This window comes from Colossoma macropomum, unplaced genomic scaffold (assembly GCF_904425465.1).
Source record: "Colossoma macropomum unplaced genomic scaffold, Colossoma_macropomum, whole genome shotgun sequence".
Lineage (NCBI taxonomy): Eukaryota > Metazoa > Chordata > Actinopteri > Characiformes > Serrasalmidae > Colossoma > Colossoma macropomum.
Genome location: NW_023494802.1, coordinates 2294722 through 2300779, shown reverse-complemented (window position 1 = coordinate 2300779; position 6058 = coordinate 2294722).

Below are 6058 nucleotides of genomic sequence, written 5' to 3'. Positions count from 1 at the left end.
GGGTTGTTTGCATCATGAAATCGTTCTTCAGATTGATGGAAAATGTGCTGTAGATGGTTCTATAGCCTTTATTATATGTATAACCTTTTTGAAAAGGGTTTTATGTAGCACCAAAAAGAGTTCCTCTATTGTTACCATGTCAGGCTTGTTATAATAGAAGAATCCCTTGCTATATAGAACCCTTTTCAAAAAGGCTCTATACAGAACCATCTACAGCAAATTCTCCATCAATCTGAAGCACCATTTCATGAGGCAAAGAAGCCTTTAATCGTGCAAAGGGTTCTTTAATCGTTCATGGTTCTATACAGACCCTTGAAGAGCCTTTTTTTTTAGTGTGTTTTTACTGTACAGAAGAGCTTGTACAGTTTGGCTGTATTCACAGTATTTATCGTCCTTCTGCTGCTGTTCTATGTTAAATCTAGCACCATGTCCTGGAGAATCATCATCTGTGATAAAAAGAAGTAATAATCAAGCTGACTTTGACTCTGAACTTCACTCCAAACAACACATTCTTGTTCTGTTCTACTGTGTTTATGTTTAATTCCATTTATTCTAGTGTTATACAGCATTTTAAAGGCAAAAACTCACTTACTGTCCAGATAAACAGTCTAAACGAGGTTCTTGGCTGCCTAAGACTTTAGCACAGCACTGTATCAAACAACCCCTACAGTTAACTTTACTAATGCATCCTTAGTGCTGCTTGTTTTGGGCTGTTTTGCTCTATTTTTGTCTCTTAAAACATCACCAATGGGAACAGTATTGTATACGTTAACTTGTCAGAGAGCACATTTATAGATAAGAAAGCTACTTCCTTTGTTTTATGTCATTTTCATCTGTTATTCAGGTCTATCAAAACCCCCAACACCCCTAAAACTAAGCTCTATCGTCATGTTTCGCAATCACAGAGATGTTTTCTCAAGCATAAAACACCTGTGCTGTTAGAACTACACACTTAAAAAGTGTTCATCAAGGGTTCTTTAGTAAAGAAAATGCTTCTACATAGAACCATAGGCACTCAAAGAACCCTTTGCACGATTGAAGTGTTATTTGCATCATAAAGGGTTTTTTCAGATTGATGGAGAATGTGTACTAATCTGCTGTAGATGGTTCTATACAGAACCTTTTTGGAAAGGGTTTTATGTCGCACCGAAAAGGGTTCTTCTGTTGTTACGATGTCAGGCTTGTTATAATAGAAGAACCCTTTTGGGTGCTATATAGAACCATTTTCAAATACAGAAACATGTACAGAAACATGTACAGCACATTCTCCATCAACCTGAAGAACGCTTTCATGATGCAAAGAAGCCTTTAACCATGCAAAGGGTTCTTTGAGTTGGTTCTAAATAGAACCATTTTCTTTACTAAAGATCCCTTGAAGAACCATGTTTTTTTTAAGTGCGATATCAGGCTTGTTACAATAGAAGAACTTTTTTTGGTGCTATATTTCAAAATGGTTCCCTTTAGAACATCTACAGCATGTTCTCCATCAATCGGGAGAACTTTTCATGATGCAAAGAGCCCTTTAATCATGGAAGGGGTTCTTTGAGTGTTCATGGTTCTATGTAGAAACATTTTCTTTATTAAAGAACTCTTGAAGAACCATCAGTTTTTAAGTGTGATGTCAGGCTTTTTAGAACAGAAGAACGTTTTTGGTACTATATAGAACCCTTTTCAAAAAGGTTCTATACAGAACCATTCTCCATCAATCTGAAGCACCATTCATGATGCAAAGAAGCCTTTAATGACGCAAAGCGTTCTTTGAGTTCTATATAGAACCATTTTCTTAAAGAGCCATCTTTAGTGTGTATTAAAGAAGGATGTTATGCATCTCAAAGACAGTCTGTGACTGAATTTTACGCTCAGTGCTCAGACGCGTGTATGAAGGCCAACACTGACACCTTCTGGTGGAGTTCAGAATTCAGAATTCAGCAGTTCAGCTCATTTTCACTGAACTCAGAAACATGACCTGTGCTTTCTGACAGCAGCAGCACAGATTTACACTGAGAACGTATTTAAAAACCAAACAGCTCCTGAGGATTTTAACGCTAACAACGCGGCCTAAACTTAAAGCACACCTTCTGTTTATAAGCTGAATAGAGGCAATGTTTTTAATAATAACACCATATTTGTCATAGAATTCAGTTCATACAAAACTGAACTAAACTGAACACAGTTTTAAGCACCCAGAGGATGTTTTGTTTGTTTTGCTTTGTTTTCCTGGCTTGTCTGTATTTTGCTAAATGTTTCTTATAACATTTTATAACGTTTTGATTATTCTTAAAATTTTATCACTGGAAATAATATTATCATTGTAAACAATAATATTGATTATTTTTGTTGTATTTTATGTTTATTACTTTTTATATTACTAAAGGTATTATTACAATTATGCTAAATTGTTATTTTTCACATCTTTATTACTAATATTGTATCTACATTTTATATAGGTTTGTTTATTTTTTGTTTTTATTAACTATATTGTTAAAATTATGCTACATTTTAACATAATTTTTTTTAAAGACTGATAAAAAAAATGCAATAATTCCATTTTAATTTAAGCAAAAGGTTCTGTAAGTGATGCAGTAGAAGAACCACTTTCGGATTCCCTAAAGAACCTTGTTTGAAAAAGATTTGTGAATGTGAAGAATCTTTTAAAAGCTTAAAGAACCTAAAAAAACTTTTAATACAAAGCTTCTATACTAATTTAATGGTTCTTCCTAGAACATTTCCTAAGTAGAGGTTCTATAAACTGTAAAAAAATGTTCTTTATTAAAGAACCATCCATACAGAACCATTATCAAAAAGGTTCTATACAGAACCATATACAACACATTCTCCATCAATTTGAAAAACCATTTTACCTTGAAAAAGATCCATTTACGCATTAAATGGTTCTATAGAGAACTCATGGTTCTAAACAGAACCATTCACTTCACTAAAAAACCCTTGCAGAACCAGCCTTTTTTTTTTAGACTGTGGAGGTTCGATAAACTTTAGAAAGATTTTTCACACTCACATATCTGCCTAACAAAAATGGTTTTCTAAAGAACCATCCATTGGAAGGTTCTTTAGGGAACCAAAAATGGTTCTTTTAAGGCAAAAAAACAATTCAAGGGTTCTTTCTAAACCTTTATATTAAGTGGTTCTAAAAACTAAAAGTTCTTCACTTATGCACCTCCCTAACAAAACTGGTTCTCTAAAGGCCTATCCATATAGAACCATTATCAAAAAGGTTCTACACAGAACCATATACAACACATTCTCCATCAATCTGAAGAACGATTTCACCATGCAAAGATCCATTTAAGCATGAAATGCTTCTATATAGAACTCATGGTTCTAAACAGAACCATTCACTTCACTAAATAATCCATGAAGAACCAACTTCAAGAGTGCAGAGGTTCTATAAACCTTAGAGAGATTATTCACACTTACATATATCCCTAACAAAAAAGGTTCTCTAAAGAACCATCCATTGGAAGATTATTTAGGGAACCAAAAAACGGTTTTACAAAGGCAACATACAGGTTCTTTACCAATTCAAAGGTTCTTTTCACAACCTTTACATGAAGTTTAGGTCCTATAAACTTTAAAAAAAGGTTCTTCACACTCTCTAAAGATTCTCTAAAGAACAACCCACTGAAAGGTTCTTTAGGGATCCAAAAGTGATTCTTCTAGAGCATTGCACAAAGAACCCTTTCTGGCATCTTTATGTACTGCACAGACTGAATTATGACAAATTCAATTAATGTTGCATAACTGCTCCATGAAATCCTGCTAAAGTAAAAATCACAACCTGCTCCATCAAAACCCAGTAAAATGAAACGGAAACATTTCACAGCTCTTCACACATGAGAACCAAAAGCTGATCACACCAAAAATGACAATTTACATGTTTTTTTACATCGTATTTCACAATAAAATCAACAGAAATGACACCATGTTGTTGCAGTTTGACTGTACAGATTTATTCTTTGCGGCTGTGGAGCTCACAGGTGGACGGAAGTCTGGAAGAAGTTCCAATCTGAGTACATCATCTTGCTCTACGAATAATCACGCAGGATCACTTCTGCGATTAACTACATTAACGTAGCACTACGAGGGATTTTCACAGTGTTCCAGGGTTTAACTGAACATGCAAGAAGGGTTAAATTGATTTTGAGTGTGATTAATCTGACTGCACTCAGCAGCGCTGAGCAGCTACACCTACTCTACTGGAGCTTTTCATTATTATTATTATTGTTATTATTATTATTATTATTATTATTATGTTGGTATATTATCATGTATATCACCATGCAGACATTAGCAATAACGTTATAGGAGTAACCTTACTGAAATGAAAGCAGGTGTGGATGCTAAAATGCCAACCACTCACTTTTTTTGTGCTTGCTTTCACCAATTTAGTTGCACTTTTTAAACTACTGAGGGCTGTAATGGAGCGATGGAGATAAAGGAACGTAGAACAATGAAGAAAAATGCTATTTTGGGAAGTTAAAGCATCTTAAATGTAGTTCATATATCTTACGTTTCTCATAACCAGAATGTTGTAAGACTAGAGGTGAGTGGGGCACAAACTAACACAGGATTAAACGTCCCATAGATGTTTTATGTGCACACTTAAAAGATTTCAAGGATTCTTTAGTTAAGAAAATGGTTCTATAAAGAATCATGAACACTCAAAGAACTCTTTGGACGACTAAGAAATTAATAATCTTAAGAATGTGCTGTAGAGGGTTCTATATAGAACCTTTTTGAAAATGTTTCTATAAAGCACCCAAAAGGGTTCTTCTATTATAACAAGCCTGATGTCGTAACAATACAAGAACCCTTTTTTGTGCTACATAGAACGCTTTTTGAAAAAGGTTCTATGTAGAACCATATACAGCACATTCATGCACATTTTCAATCAGTCTGAAGAACCCATACCTAGGCTTATATAGAACCATGAATACTCAAAGAACCCTTTGCACGATTAAAGGGCTCTTTGCATCATGAAAGGATTTTGTCAGATTGATGGAGAATGTGCTGTAGATGGTTCTGTATAGAACCTTTTTGAAAATGGTTCTATACAGCAGCCAAAAGGGTTCTTCTATTGTTACGGTGTGAAGCCTGGAACAATAGAAGAACGCTTTTATATGCTACATAGAACCCTTTTCAAAAAGGTTCTATATAGAACAGCCTATAGCACATTCAGGCACACTTTTGATCAATCCGAAGACCCGTTTCATGATGCAAAGAACCGTTTAAACATGCAAAGGGTTGTTTGAGTGTTCATGATTCTATATAGAATCATTTTCTTTAAGAAAGAACCCTTGAAGACCCATCATTTTTAAGAGTAAAGCCTGGAGAAATGAGTTCAGACATCTCATGGTTCTTTGATCTGAGTATGACGTTAGTCGGAAGCTTATTTGTATATTAAAAGATTTTTTAACCTTTAATTTAGTGAAACTTCCAACATGTCAGGCTCCAGTCCTCATGGGTCAAACACTGCGGACTTCAGTAAACACTGCCTCATTAAACACACCTGATTCAGCTCATCAGCTAATTAGCAAGGCCTTCCTGAACTGAATTCAGGGTAAACACTAATCTCCGAAGAACTTTGGCCCGGAAGGTCCCCAGTTTGTTATTCCAGGTTTAGTCCAAGGAAGGAAGCATAAAAAATGTTTGCACCAAAAATAGCAATCTTTCTCAAACACTTTATATTTGGCTAAAAATAAAAAATGTTAAGATTGTGCCGCACTCTTTCCAACTGTAAGATAAATTATATGATTATAAGGTTATTCAACCTATTTGATAAAGAAATATTTTTCCTTAAGCACCTTAATGAAGTGAAATTGTGTCACTATATCAGATCAATACTGAAAAAAATAAAAGCATTTCTTTTATTTCGTTGATACTAGGAAAGTTATCTGCCACTGCCAGCATTTACAAACAGGTATTCTTATATTATCTCATAATGAGTAATTTTAGCTATATCGCCTACATTTAAGATGCTTTTCAATGCTAAAATATGATTGGTTTTGCAGTGCAATGGGACTCCTATACAGAAACAACA